The following is a 16,574-nucleotide window of genomic DNA, read 5'->3' on the forward strand; positions in this document are numbered from 1 at the left end:
AGCTGGCCTGGAAGAGGGGCAACCGGGACAGAATCTGGCACCCCGACCGGGACTAGAACCCAGTGTGCCGGCGCCACAAGGCGGAGGATTAGCCTAGTGAGCCGCAGCACCGGCCTACTCAATGGATTTTAAAGCTTAGGATGTATTGCTCGGAGGAAGTGCCAAGAATGTTCCCCCAAGTTTTTCTTCTGAAAAACTGCATAGAAAAGTTAAAATCAAACAACTCATTTATACCACCCACCAAGATATCGCAGTTGTTAACATGTTTCTACCTGTGTTTTATTTAGTTTTGCTGAAACATTTGGAAATAAGTTGCATACATGATACTTCACCCCTACATACTTCAGCATGCATTCCCTGACAATAAGTACACTTTCCTATATAAAATGTGTCACCACTTTTTTAAAGACTTATTTTTTTATCAATTTGAAAGGCAGAGTAACAGAGAGAGAGGAACAGATCTTCCATCCAACCCTAAAACGGTTGTAATAGTCAGGTCTAGGTGAGGCTAAAGCCAGGAGCTAGGAGCTCCATCCTGGTCTCCCAAGTGGTGGCAGGGTCCCAAGCACCTGGGCCATCCTCCACTGCGTTCCCAGTCAACAATAACAGAAAGCTGGGTCAGAAGCACAGCAGCCAGGACTCTGGTTGGCACTATGATATGGGAAGCCTGCCTCACTAATAGCGGCCTGACCTGCTGCACCACATCAGCCTCAAATCATCGTGTCTAAATTAAATTAATTCAGTAATATCATCTAATTTAGAGATATTGAAATTCCCAGTGGCTTCCAAAGTATCTTTTATAGATTTTTTAAAATTCAGGATCCAAACAAGGTTTACACTTGCATCTGATTTCTATGTCCCCAAGCTTTTTTAACCAAAAGCATTCTGCTGTCTTTGGTTTTGTTTTTCAAAATATTGGCAATTTTTTTTAAGGATTGGAGTTGGTTATACAATCAAATATTCCATAATTGGTTTGCCTGATTTTTTTTTTTTTTTTTTTTTTTGACAGGCAGAGTGGACAGTGAGAGAGAGAGACAGAGAGAAAGGTCTTCTTTGCCGTTGGTTCACCCTCCAATGGCCGCTGCAGCCAGCGCACTGCGCTGATCCGAAGGCAGGAGCCAGGTGCTTCTCCTGGTCTCCCATGGGGTGCAGGGTCCAAGCACTTGGGCCATCCTCCACTGCACTCCCTGGCCACAGCAGAGAGCTGGCCTGGAAGAGGGGCAACCAGGACAGAATCTGACGCCCCAACCGGGACTAGAACCCGGTGTGCCGGGGCCGCAAGGCGGAGGATTAGCCTAGTGAGCCGCGGCGCCGGCCCAACCTGATTTTCTTTTCATGATTTAATTCAGGTAAAACATTTAGCAGTTATACTACATGGGTGAAGTAATATTATTACATCACATATACTATCTGATTGTTCTATAGGACATGGGGCAACTGATTGATTGACATGATAATCACTAAATCTCTCCACTAAAAGGGACATTTTTCCACAGAGCCAAGGTTTCTTTCTTCAGCAGTCCATTTCTGTGGCTAACTCTATGCTAAGTGCTTTATAGACATTGTCTGACACATGGCTGGTTTTCTCAAGATGTTTGCCAAATTCTGAAACTACAGAATTGGAGGCTGTGAAGCTGAGCAGAGAGATGAAAAGAGGATTTTTTTTTTTTTTTTTTGTACAGTCTTGTCCATCCAAGGACACAAAGATTGGAGTTGAGGACCCAGTAGAAAGGACCTGGTGAACCCAGGTTCTCAGTTGAAATTCCTGGCAGGCTCCAAATAAAGGACTCTGCCTCAAATCCCTGATTTGATTAAGATGAACAAAGCCTCTGCTTTGCCGAGAACAGGATGAATCCTCCCTGGAGAAAGATAACATCACCTAGAGCTCTACAGCTTCTCATAGCCGATGTCTGTATTCAATAAAAGACATTAGGCACACTAAAAGAGCTAAGTGACTGAAAGTTATGAGAACAACAGACAACAGAACCAAAGTCATAGGGATTTAGTTAGTGAAATTTACAGACAAGGATTTTAAAATAACTATGATTCATATCTCCAGCAAATGGAGGAAAAGATGAAGCAAATAAAAATGAGGACTTTTACGAGCAAACTAGAGAATAAAGAACTAAATGGAAATTCAAGAATTAAAAAATACAATAACAATTTAAGACAATGCATATATTTAATAGCAGAGTAGAACACTTCAAAAATAAAAGCGTATGTGAACTAGGAAATAGAACAACAAAAAATGCTTAGGATGAAACACATAGAAAGGAAAAGGATTAAAAAGGATTTACAGATTATGAGACTATGCCTTCAAGATCCACATTGGATTTCCAGAAGAGCTGGAGAGAAAAAGATAGCCTTCAGGTTTAGTAGAACACTGAGAGGTCTGGGAAAGTTCCCATGTACCGTGGAAGGGCTGTAGAAGCAGCTGAGAAGTAAGGCAAAGGAATCCCAAGGCAGAAGCCAAACCAAAACTGCTGCAGAGACATCAGAACAATGTCAGTGATGGTGAGATTTGACTGAAGAAGGCCACAGCCAGCAGCAGGAGGACCCCAGGCCCCAAGCCCCAATCGTGCTTTGAACAGACTGCAAATTACAATGAGAAAAGGTACAGGAAGAGGAGAAGCTGCTGCCCAAAATGGAAAGAGGCCTCTGGAGAAGAAACCACCAGGGATGGGACATGCGCGCTCACCCCTGCTGACATGCTGTGACTGCAAAGGGAGGAAGGGGAGAAAGGAAGGAGAACTCCAAGTAGGGTTGCCAGACTAGACAAATAAAATGCAGGAATTTCAAATAAATAATTGTTTGTATGATGAGGTCCCAAATGTTGCACAAGACATACTAAAAAAAAAAATCACTCCTTTTTTATCTGAAATTCAAATTTAACTAGCAGTCCTGTATTTTACCCTAACCCGGAAAGACCTAGTCATATGCTGAGCCTGAGCAAGCAGCAGATGTGGTAAGTACTTTAAATGGACAAGACTAAATCTTACAGTGTGCCCCAGCCCAATCCCTATGCCATGCACCTCAGGGGACAGAAAATGGAAGCTGATGAGAGGCAACAGTGTGTGGAAACCCAAGCTCTTCTGAGGCCCACTGTACCAAGGCATCAGCCAGCATGCCTCATCTCTGTTCCACTGTGGCTGACGCAGGCTGTCTCAGGACTTTCTTCTCCCGGGTTCCAGGGAGAATGCAGAATGGAAGTCTGTTCTACCGTGAAATCCTCAAACATGTCTGGGGTTTCAACACTAGAGGCAGATAGGGAAGGACCCACAGAGGTGCCTCATGTAACCCCCTTTTTCTCCTCTCTGATTCTCTCTCTTAAACATTTTTAACACTTGATTTCAGAAGAGGTTTAAATGTGCAAAAAAAAAAAAAAAATTGTGGAATGGTAATACAAAGAGTTTCCATCTTTCCACCACCTGGCAAACATTCCAGTCTGTTTTTGACTGGGGATGGTGTACTTTAGTCATATCCTATCTTTTTCCTCCTTCTTATTTTAATTTTTTTGGTTCATTTAATAATCACTGTCCTAAATTATTTAAAAGGAATCATTTGGAATTAAGAATACCTTTAATTGTGCAAAGACTAGATCTTTGAACTGAAAGCCTACCAAGACTTCTATTTTTTGTATGCTTTTAAGTCTTCTGAAATTCAAAGCTGAGCTCTGATTCTTTTAGAGAGAGATCTTCCATCCACTGGTTCACTCCCCAAATGGCCCAGCAGAAGCCAGGAGCTTCTTCCACTTCTCCCACATGGGTGCAGGGGCCCAAGAAATCAGGCCATCCTCCACTGCTTTCCCAGGTGCATTGTCTCTCCCTCTTTGTTCGGCCTTTCAAATAAGTAATATAAGTCTTTAAATAAAATAAAGGAATGCTGGAAATGAAAGAAAGAGTAAGAACTACAAAGAAAAAAATCAGAGACTGGGTGAGGCTAAAGAAGGTAATAAAGCAAGGCTTGCATCTTAATATTCATTCCACTGTCACTAAAACCCACTGTTTTAGTACATCCATTTTGCATTTTCCAGTGCCTCCTACTCCCTGCCCAGTAAGGGGCAGGGTGGATGATACAATAAGGTAAAGCTGGAGTTTGACAAACCGCACCAATTAACTGTGTTATCCTAAACATTAACTTGTCAGAAAAATGTTTTATTTGTATTTATTTATCTCGGAGGGGTTAAGAGAGAGAGAGAGACCAGTCAGTGCCCTCCCACCCCATCCCAGATGCCTGCAGTGTTGGGGCTGGACTGAAGCAAGGAGCAGGGAACTCAATCCAGGTTTGCCATGTGGGTAGCAGGAACTCAGTTACATGAGCCATCACCTACTACCTCCCAGGGTCTGCATTATCAGGAAGCTAAAGTCAGGAGTACAGCTAGGTGATGAACCCTGGCATTCCAAAATGGGAAGCGAGCATCTTAGCTGGTGTCTTAAACTCTAGGCTGAAATCCCACCCCAAGAAAAAATTTTAATAACCATTTTCTGTGGCATATTTTTCAGCTATGAGTCTTTGGAGCCCTGCTGAGAATAAACTATCTTTTCTGGGTTTCCCAGTTTTTTCACTTTGATTTAGTTTTAATATGACAAAATTATACAATGTGATCATCACCCAGTGGAAGCCTGATAGGAAATAGATGAACTCATAATAAAAGAAGCTTTCAAAAATCACATTTGAAAATCTCAACTTCGTGCTGTGGCTGTTTTCTGCTGCTTAATAAGTAGACTGGGTACAATTTCTGTCTTTAATCTTCTCATTTGTTCGTTAAAAACAGGGAGAGGTGTGGGCATTTAGTATAATGGTCTCCCACGTGGGAGTACCTGGGTTCAGTACTTGACTCCAGCTCCCGCCAGTGCAAACTTTAGGAGACAACAATGATGACTGAAGTAATCAGGTTTCTGTCACCCCCAGGGCCAATCTGGGTGCGTTCCCTGCTTCCTGCTTCAGCTTGGCCTAGCCCTGGCTACTGCACTCATTTGGGAAGTAAATCAGCAGATGGGAGTTCTCTCTCTCTATCTCTCTCTCTCTCCTTCTTACTCCATTTTCTCTCTGTATATATCTCTATGTCTCAAATAACATTTTTAAATGGAGGGGGTCTGATTTTTCCATTGTTTAGTATTGTTTTGCCATGTGTGGTCTTTTGTTGTGTCAGTTCAACTGTTTTATTAGACTCCAGATAGATAGATAGATAGATGCTTTTTCCCTAAATTTACAAAAAAAAAAAAAAAATTGGAAGAATAACATATGGCATAGGTTAACCAGCCATTAATTCTCGCCACATTTGCTTTCTCTCTCATCAATCCACTTGGTATACCCTTCCAATATCAATGTTTGGGGCTGGGTGATTCTTTGTTTGGAGAACCGCCCCTTGAAGAACATCAGCAGCAGTCATGTCTCTCTCCATTCCATACCAGAAGCATTCCCTCTCAAGTTGTGACAACAAAAATATCTGCAGACTGTCAAATGTCCCCTAGGGGGAAATCACTCTTTAATAATCACCAGTCTGAACTACATTTTAAAAAACATACATACATTGCATTGAGCCAAAGTATTAAGTTTGCAGACCTCATGATGTTTCACCCCTAAATATCATAGCATGGATTTCTTAATTACATACATACACACACTCACACACACACACACACACACACACACACCCCTATGTAACAACACCATAATCACACCCAAGAAATTCAGCTTTCATTCAATAATGATATTTAACATTCAGCTCAGATTCAAATTTCCCTCAGTGATCACAGAAAAGTGTATTGTCAAGCTTCTGCATGTGTGCCAATCTAATAGTAAGTCACGTCTTTCTAATGACTTAGGAACTTTTTCAAACACACAATAAAGTCAAAAGAACTTTTTCCTTGTAAATTTAACTTGCATTTCTCTTGTCATACATAAAGTTTTATGGTTAAGGACACATGTGTTTTTCTGCACATACAGATCATTTTTTTCAGTTTTGGAGTGACTTGTAAATTAGGGAGGTTACGTAGATTGTAATCACACTTCTCTCAGTTCGTCATTTGTCAGGGGGACTCTGCTTGTGGTGCCTTTTCCTGGAGTTTCTTTCTATTCATGTCAAAGTTACTGATCTTTTCTGTCATTGCTTCTGGCTGATGAGCATAGTTTAAAAGATTTTCCTCACAGCAAGATTATAAACAAATTCACGTATCTCTTCTACTACTACTTGTAATGACTCATTTTTCGCATTGGGGTTTTTCCTGCTTTATGATGTGTGCCAGGGATCCAAAGTCACCTTGCTCTAATGGCTCTTCAGTTGTCCTGATGTCACTTACTAATAAGTCTGTCTGTCTTTCCCCAGCGATTTGCAGTGCACCTTATTCATACCATATGTTTTCTTTTGCTTTGGTTCTCTTTCTGAACTTTAAATTATGTATCAATTCCACCCATCTATTCATGCCACAATGTTTTAATCATAGAGGATTTATTTGCATTGGTATTTAATGGGGTTAATCCTCTTCCTTGATAATTTTCTCCCTTAGATTTTCCTTTATATTAAGATATATTTATTTCTCCATGTGAACATTGGAATCACTGTCTAGTCCAAGGAAAGACATACTAGCAATGTTATCTGAGTAATGTTAAATTAAAGGTAATTTATATTTTTATGATGTCAAGTTATCTTTCCAAGACCAAGAAATACTTCCATTTACCTTTCTTTTTTTTAAGATTTATTTTATTTATTTGAAAGACAGAGTTACAGAGAGAGGTGGAGACAGAGAGAGAGGTCTCCCATCCGCTGGTTCACTCCCCAGATGGCCGCAATGGCCAGAACTGTACTGATTCAAAGCCAGGATCCAGGAGCTTCTTCCGGGTCTCCCATGCAGGTTCAGGGGCCCAAGGACTTGGGCCATCCTGTACTGCTTTCCCAGGCTATAGCAGAGAGCTGGATCGGGAAGTGCAACACCCGGGGCTAGAACCAGTGCCCATATGAGATGCCAGCACTTCAGGCCAGGACTTTAACCTGCTGCGCCACAGCGCCAGCCCCTCCATTTACCTTTCAAAAATATTTTAAATTTTCTCATACGGATTTTTGCACATTTCTCTTGAAGTGTTCTTTCAAGTATTTAATCTTTTGTGTTGTTGTTATTGCAAGAGGAATTTTCTCTTTATTTTCCCAATAGCTATCACATATACACACACATTTATATCCACGCACAAGTTATTTTGTGCATTAATTTTGTAGCCTGCTAACTTATGGAATTCTTTTGTTCATATTACTTTTACCATTGATTCTATTGGATTTTCCAGATATATTGTCATATCACCTGCATATGGAGAGAATTTTACTTGTTTTCCAATTCTTAGGCCTTCAGTTTTGTTCCTTGAATGAGTATTCCCTCTAAGACCTCTAGTGTGACATTAAATAGTAATGGAGATGGTAGATATTTTTGCCTTGTTACTTAACTTTGTGGGAATGATTCTGGTATTTCTCCATTGTAATATTCTGTCTCTCTGTCTCTTTGTGTGTATATGTGTGTGTGTGTCTCTCTCCCCTTTTCTTTCATTCATATACATATATTTGCATATGTATATATGTATGTATGTATATGTACTCATGAAATATGAAATCATGTTAAGGTACTATCCATTAGCTTCCATTTTGTCTGATACTTTATAATTTTTAGGATTGAATACTGAATTTTAATAAGGGGACTTTTTGAAATGTTATTTAAGTTACACAGTTTATAAGTGAGAATTTTTACCTATAAATATTGCATTATTACTCTCATTATAACAATAGCTCCTTCAGTTGGTGAAATACGTGTATGTCTTCTAAGATCCAGAGAACCAACAGTATTGAATATGGTATTTTTCTGGCTGGAAAAACTTAATTAACAGACTTTCTTCCTCAAAGCATAGACAATAATATCTTTCATTGATTAACCATGTTCTATGTGGCCATTTACTCACCAGCCTTGAAGAGTGGTTTTTAACATTAATATTGTAAAGATACAAAAATGGAGGTTTCTAGAAGTAACATAAGCAAGGCCAAACAGCTTGAGTACGAGGAGAGAGACCCTGAGCCCAAGACTGGCTCCTAAAGGCTTCGGGCCACATCCTCCTGGAGATCCAAATGCCAATCTGCTGCCAGCAGAGGGAGCCACATTTCTGTTGAAACCCAGAAATGGCACTTGCTTCAGAGTGGCAGTTCCTCCTTCCAGCCATGTTTGCTGTTTGGAAAATCTCAGATGTCAGAATTTTGAAGATTACAAAAGCGTCTACCTCATAGAACTGTTAAGAGAATCAGTAGTCACACCCATCTCCACATCCCCCACTCTGCTGCTGCCTCAACCACTACTGCTCTACTTCCTGTCTCTGTAGGTTTGCCTTTTCTGGACACTTCATTTTGAGTTAATTTTTCACATGGTGTGAGAAAGAGAACTTTTTCTTTTTCTTTTCTTTTCTTTCTTTTTTTTTTTTTTTTCGCATGTGGCTCTCCAGTTGTCCCAACAGCTCTTGTTGAAAAACTATTCTTTCCTCCATTGCATAGTTTTAGTATTTTTATTGAAAATCAATTGGCGTGGGGCCAGCATTTGGTGTATCAGTTAAGGCAACTGTATCCCTTATAGGAGTTACCTAGTTTGAATCCTGGCTACTCCACTTCAATTCTGTTTCCCGCTAATGTGCACCCTGGGAAGTAACAGAAGATGACCCAAGCACTGTGTCCCTGCCGCTGACAAGGGAGACCTTGGTTGAGTTCTGGGCTCCTGGCTTTGGCCTGGTCCAACCCTGGCTGTTGTGGGCATTTAGTGAATTAACCCAATGGATGGCAGATCTCTGTCATTCTGTGTGTGTGTGTGTGTGTTTCTCTTTCATATAAAGTGAAAATAAATAAAAACTTTCTTAAAAAGTATCAATTAGTAGGCATATGGGTGCATTTCTGGACTCTCGGTTCTGTTCCATTGATCTGTGTGTCTCTCCTTACCCCAGTACCCACTGTCTTCATTAGGGATTAAAATAAGGAAGTGGGAGTCTTCCAGCATTGTTCTTTTTTAGGGTTGTCCTGAGTATTCTAAGTTCCAGGCTGATAGTTTTTTTCATCTTGCCTTGGCTGGGAGGGCATATTTCATGAGGCGAGAGAAAGCTATCCCAGGCTTCCCAGAGATGGCTTCTGAGGGACTGGGCCATCTTCCCTGCCAGCCTCAGCAGGTAGTGTATCTCTTTTGTCCTCAAAGTTGCAGAAGGCATTGGCGATACATTCACAATCAAGAAGCAGTGCACCTCTCGTGTTTTCTGTACTGTGCAGATTTGTGCAGTAGCAAATGGGAAAGGCGACAGGGCCACAGAAAGGTTGCTGATTCTGCTTAGCGGGGAAGCTCCAGGCTGATGACTTGCAGACCCACAGGCCTGCCACTGACGTTGAAGAGGCAAGCACTTCCCCTGAGAGAGGGCAACCCTAACACAGGCCCCCTCTGCCCTCTGGAAGGTGGACCGCAGCCGTGAGTCCACGAGAGTTGCATCTGCACAGAGGTCTCTGAGTGGCTGGGGCCTGTCAGCTTTGTTTGGGACCTTATTTTTCCAGACCCTCAATCTATAGATGCTTGGGGTTTAGTGTTAATATTTAACAAGTTTTTAACATTTTGACTTTGTATGCATCCTCCTTTTGTCTTTTCTCATGTCTCCATTTTTGTTCTCCATGTTTTCATTTAGCTTATTTTAGTTCTGTCCTGATTTTACCCTTCTACATTTGGAGGTCTAGAGTTTTTACTTACCACTCTGTCTATTCCTGACTTCACAGTGTATATTTTATCCTTTTTAATCTTCTTTTTAAATTTAGCCCTGGTTTTTAACCTTAATATGTGTTTCATTAACTTTTTTTAATATTTTAAAAATTTATTTATTTGACAGGTAGAGTTAGAGACAGTGTGAGAGAGAGAGACAGAGAGAAAGGTCTTCCTCCCCAAATGGCCGCTACAGCCGGTGCTGTGCTGATCCAAAGCCAGGAGCCAGGTGCTTCCTCCTGGTCTCCCATGTGGGGGCAGGGCCCAAGCTCTTGGTCCATCCTCCACTGCCCTCCCAGGCCACAGCAGAGAGCTGGACTGGAAGAGGAGCAACCGGGACTAGAACCCAGCACCCATATGGGGTGCCGGTGCCGCAGGCAGAGGATTAACCAAGTGAGCCATGGCACCGGCCCTCATTAACTTTTTATCTTTTTCTCTTTTAATCTTTTTGTTTTCAACTTTTAATCACATTTATTTAATTTCTTAATTATCCTTATCATTTTGTTTAGTTTCTTTTCTATGTTTTTTAACTTAAATTTCTATTCATTTTTTAACATGTTTTGTTTTGTTATAGTACTGTTGAAAATCTTTCATTTGTCTTTTATTTTTTTTTAACCCCCAAGCAAGAGGGTGGGCAGAATTCATGAGTCAAAAACTAGCACATCTGTGGCAAGGTCCACACCACAAACAGGGATCATTGAATACTTTTTTCTTTCCTTCAGTGTTTTTCTCTAAAAATAAATGCTAACTGGTGTTGAAGTTGATTTCTTCTGATAGGATTCGTTCCTGAGAGGAGGAGCGTGGTGGGGGTAAGAGGTGCAGAGTCACCACACAGACCCTGGGAGTCGGGTGAAAGCAGTCCTGAGATGAACAGCCTGAAGACTCATTTATTTCAGTTGCTATAGCTGCTTATATAGCCAAGGCAGCCAATCTGGTCAAGGGGCGGTCTATGCCCTAACCAATCACAGCCTGTTGCCAGGCAGTTTCCAAAGCCATCCAATCACAGCCTGTTGCCAGTCAGGCTTTTGTTGCCAGGCAGTTTCTGAAACCATCCAATCACAGCCTGCTGTCATTCAGGCTCTGTTGTCATGTGGTTTCCGAAGCCATCCAATCATGGCCTGTTGCCAGGCAGTTTCTGTTGTCAGCAGCCATCTTGGCATGACCTTCTCACCTTCTCGTTCCACCACAAACTGGGTTATGCCAAAAACTCAGGAATGGCAACTCTCCCTCCACCCACCCACCCCCCATCCTCAGCTTCCTACTTCTGCAGGCAGCATATTTGAAATACTGGAATGAGTGCTGCTTTGTAAAGAGTCACATGTTCTAAACCGTGTGGTCTCTGAATATACAGCTAGTTTCTAGAAGGGGTGGAAATTGGGCAGAAAGTGCCTCTTCTTCCTCCACTTTCCCCCATTGCAATAAATCAGGTGTCCTGCTGCTCAAACCAGAAACCCACGACACATATGTACAAGCCTGTCCCATTCCATATCCAAAATTTGTCCCATATTTTTCCTCTCCTCCTCGCTTTCACTGCTCACCTGGGCTGTAACCGTATCACCCTAACTTTGCTCCAACCTTCCCCACTTCTTTCCATGTTTACATATAGCAGCCAACATGATCATTTAAAATACTACATTATGTCGTTTGTTACATAAAACATAGCTTTCTATCAGATCTCAGATCAGAACGCTTTGCCAGTGTTTCTGTTGTGTGACCTGGTCCTTACCTGTCTCTTCCTCCTCTCTTTATTCCTTGTGGCTCCTCACCTGACGCTCATCCTGCAGCCCCTTGGCTGTGCAATGCTCTCCCACCTCCATGCCTTTGAGCACACCTCTTTCTGGGGTACTTGCTCCCATACCCTTCGCAATGCTGACCCTTTCTCATCTTTCAAGTGGGGTGCCCAACCATTCCCACTTGCCTGAGAGCTGGAAGATCCCAAGGATGCTGGATTTTGAAATTCCAGAAATTCCTGAGCAAACTGGGTCAAATTGATTAATACTTTCAAATCTCAGCTTAAGTTTTATTTCCTTAGTAAGACTTTCCTTTCTTGCTTTATCCAAAGCAGATTCCCCATCTGACCCCCATCATTCCTAATTTCAGCATCCTGTTCCCTTCACAGGAAAGACTTGAAAGTATTTTACTTTATGCATGTCTTACCTTGTTTTCTCTTTTTCTCCTTCTGTCATGTCTAAGTATCATGGAAGTGATGATGCCTGTCTTATTTGTTATAACGCCAGTGCTGGACACTGGGCCTGGAACCCAGATTTTTAGAAGGAAGGAAGGAAGGACAGATGGAATGAGGGAAGCAGACTATAAACCATTGAAAAAACATACCAAATGACTTACTTTTATTGAAGTATGGCATGGGAATGTAATCTCATACACATTTGTATAACATAAGAAATTTTATTTTAAAAAATAAAATATGGGAGGGGCCCACGCTATGGCTCAGTGGGTTAATCCTCCACCTGTGGTGCCAGCATCCCATATGGGCATCAGTTCTAGTCCCGGCTGCTCCTCTTCCAATCCAGCTCTTTGCTGTGACCTGGGAAAGCAGTGGAAGATGGCCCAGGTCCTTGGGCCCCTGCACCTGCATGGGAGATGAGGAAAAAGCACCTGGCTCCTGGCTTTGGCAAAGTGTTGTGCCTCTGTGTGGCTCATATAAATGACCAGACCCTCATCTCCAGGTTTTGGCAGGGGCAAATGATATTTAGCATGTTATTGCCTTTGAACCTTAGATCAATCCTATAACATGTAGTATTATTAAATGCCAGACATTTGAGGAAAACTCTTAGCATTTTGTATTTTTGCTGCCTTCTACCCTCCTCCCATTCAAAGTGGTACCCAGAAGCAGAGGGACTCATGGGATTTTTGTTCCAGAAGTCATGTGATAACTCTTCTTCAGTCTGCAATGCCAAACAGCCAAGTGTGTGGTCTTAAATCTACCAAGGTGAAGTTGGCTGATACTGTCCCTGGGCTTTGTGCTGGCACCCACGGCCGACGTACACCTGGCACATGTGTGGCTTCTCTAGGATATAGTTAAAGGGGTGAAGGGGGCTCTCGTGCTGATTGGTGTCCACTCATAGCTACTGCTTGGCCATTGACCCAAATATCTTCTAAGTCCATGCTGATCCATAACCAATCGGTCTCCCTTCAGTAACTACTATGAGGCAGTTTGCTTGGACCAGTGGCAGGCATGATGGCAAACTACCAGCTTTCGATATGAAGAGGAACGTGGAATCTAAATTAGAGCTACTGTCTTCCTGGTCATGGTCATCTCTCTTCCTGGCTGTGCCAGCTCACTCCATGTGCGTAGGGAGCTTCTGCACAGGAGTCACCTCTAGAATCTCAGACTGTGAGCAGGGGAAGCCACTCTCCCTTCTGTTTAGCTAACCCCTCCCACTCTCCAGGCCAAGCTGAGATGCACAATCACAACACAACATACTTCTCTCCCTCTGATTCCTTCGCCCTGGGTGTCCCAGAACCTCACAACCCAGTGGACAGATTTCGGTCATCACCGCCCCCTTCTGGGTCGAGCCTCATCACCCAACCACCCCAACAGAAGGGGCCACTTCTTTACATTGGCTCAGTACTCTGAGTTTCCAGTAAACCCTTTCTCATCAATGACTGGACTTGAAAGCTATTGTCTTGTGTCATTATCCAAAAGTGTCAAAAATGGGTTATTACCTCTGGCTCACTCTCACATTGCTTCTGAAACAGATGAGATCCTCCCCAAGGTGGTGGGAAATGGTCCTGTATTTGGCAACACACAATAGTACTTTTCTGTTATATTACATTTTCCTTGTTTGATTTGTTTGTCTTCAGTCTGGAACTAAATTCTCACACATTTTCTTACTCATTAACATGTCATTGTCCAGTCTTGTGTTTCTTGTTACAGCGTGCAGCAGAATTTAGCTTCAAACCCTTAAAGTTGAGGAGATACTGTTTTTACTCATAATGAAAACACTGGTCACAAATATAGACACTTCCAAATATGATTACAGTCTTTGCATGACGATTTGTGTGTCTAGGCTAACCTGGCACCTAGTGGTGTCTCCACAAATTTTTTGGAATGAATACTGATATTCATAAAAAGCTGATATTCATAAAAAGCTGCTCTCCCAAAATCACTTTCTTATGATCTTGTTCAGCAACTGCAGTTTAGTAACTCCAACTGTAGCAGTTTTTCCACACTGTCAACGTGAAGTTAGATGGTAAAAAGCATAATCTTAGTTCCTTGTCATGAATCTTGAAATCATAGAACTTTTAAAAACTCAGTCTTTAGCCTCCCAATTATAATTCAGACTGTGATTTCTATTTTTGGAAACTGACATCACTGTAGCGAAGTAGGTCAGATTATTGTTTGCCAGTTGTGTTTCCTCAAGACACGATTTCACTAGGAGTTAGCTGATGATATAACATGCTTATGTAACCACCTATGAATGCCCATGCAGAGTATTAGGAGTTAAATTTCAATCAAATGACCAAGTCTCTGATCCACTCTTGCAAACTATGTAAGGCAGGGCTTTTTAAAAATAGCACAAAATAAGTTAAGCTTTTTAAAAAAAATAAACATTTAAAAAAAATCTCTTCAACACTTTGCAGAACTAATTCAATTACTGCTACCACATTGTGTAGCAAATTTATTAGGCAAAGCCTAGAATTGTCCAAGAATTATTAACAATAAGACCATATGGAATTAATAGCACTACATCATGGTGTTTTCCTTAAAAAAAAAAAAAAAAAGGAAAGAAAGAAAAGAGCATTCTTGTATGTATTACATCCTTGTAAAAAGTGAGGTAAAGGGAAAAATTAGGAAATAAAATGAAATTCTTTTTTTTTTAAAGATTTATTTATTTATTTGAAAGTCAGAGTTACACAGAGGAGAGGCAGAGAGAGAGGCCTTCCATCCAATGATTCACTCCCCAATTGGCCGCAACAGCTGGAGCTGTGCCAATCAGAAGCCAGGAGCTTCTTCCATGTCTCCCATGTGGGTGCAGGGGCCCAAGGACTTGGGCCATCCTCCACTGCTTTCCCAGGCCATAGCAGAGAGCTGGATCAGAAGTGGAGCAGCCAGGACTAGAACCGGCTCCCATATAAGATGCCGGCGCTTCAGGCCAGGGCGCTAACCCACTGAGCCACAGCGCCAGCTCCATAAGTGAAATTCTTAAGGAGAAAGGAGGAACCATTGATGTCCAGTGCTGCTGATAGGTTGAAAAATAGGATGATTGCAGCCATTGGCTCAGATGGCACACTGCTCCACCACCCTACTACTGCTTTCACCTTACCTTCAGGCCTCCTTTTTGTCTCCATCTCCCACTCTGCTTTTGCTATTCTGGCCTTTGTGAGGTTCCTCAAGCACACTCCCACCTCAAGGCTTTTGTACTTATTGTTCTATGTCTGGAATGTTCTCCTCACCTCCAGATGTCAGCATGGCTCCTTCTCTTTAGGTGTCTTTTCCAATGTCATCTTCTCTGAGAGGACATCCCTTACTCTCACTAAAACAGTGCCCATCAATGGCCATTGACCTTGATTTCTTTTTTATTTATTTATTTGAAAGTCAGAGTTACATAGAGAGAGGAAGAGACAGAGAGAGAGATCTTCCATCTACTAATTCACTCCCCAGATAGCCACAATGGCCTGGGCTGGACCAGGCCAAAACTAAGAGCCAGGAGCTTCTTCCAGGTCTCTCACATGAGTGGCAGGGGCCCAAGCATTTGGGTCATCTTCCACCGCTTTTCCCAGGCCATTAGCAGGAGCTGGATTGGAAGTGGAGCATGGGATTCGAATTGGCACCCTATGGGATGCTGACATTACAGGTAGCAGCTTTACCCCATATGCCACAACGTCGGTCCCAACCCTTGATTCTTTAGTCCTGTTGTCTAACTTGTACCACGTTATAGTTTATCCAGTTAACAAGAGTATAAACTGTCAGAACTGGCTAAAATAATGCCTAGCACCTAGTGGTTTCTCCACAAATTTTTTGGAATGAATAATAATTAAGTGAATGAAAAATAACTGACCAGAATATTTTAATATAGCTAGATACAACATGATTATTAACCTGCCTAGAAGGGTGAAAACTTAAACTTTGATTAAAATACATATTTCTAGGGGCTGGCACTGTGAGATAGAAGGTTAAGCCTCTGCCTGCAGTGCCAGATCCCATTTGGGTGCCAATTCAAGTTCCAGGGCTGCTCCACTTCCAATCCAGCTCCCTGCTAATGAGCCTGAGAAAGCAGCAGAATATGGTCCAAGTCCTTGGGCCCCTTCACCCAGGTGGGAGACCTGGAAGGAGCTCCTGGCTCCTTGCTTCAGCCTGGCACAGCCCTAGCCAGCTATTGCAGCCATTTGAGGAATGAACCAACAGATGGTTCTCTCTCTCTCTCTCTCTCTCTCTCTCTCTCTCTCCCTGTATGTCTGCCTTTCAAATAATAAATAAATCTTTTAAAAATACATATTTCTAGAATGTATAAGACAAATGTCTTGCAAACACCCTCCCCCTTTTATCTAACAAGGGGTAAATGGCTTCCAAGAGCATTCTCATCAGAGCTCGGTTATAGTTACTTTCCTATTTTTTCCTTTTCTCTGAGTACCCTCCAGTAAGAGCTGATCCTGAAGTTTCTGACTTCATTTGAATGAATTAAAAAATGTATGCTATATAAGCTTGTATTCACACACTAATTAATAGAAGAATCACCCAATAATGATGCCTAAGTAGTATGTCAAATGTTCTTCCATTTAAAATATTATTGTCTGTGTTAACTTTTTAATAAAATATATTTTATTCTGAAACTTACTTATGAACTAATTCTTTTATTG

This window comes from Oryctolagus cuniculus, chromosome 2 (genome assembly GCF_051225735.1).
Source record: "Oryctolagus cuniculus isolate XC-2025 breed Fujian yellow rabbit chromosome 2, ASM5122573v1, whole genome shotgun sequence".
NCBI lineage: Eukaryota > Metazoa > Chordata > Mammalia > Lagomorpha > Leporidae > Oryctolagus > Oryctolagus cuniculus.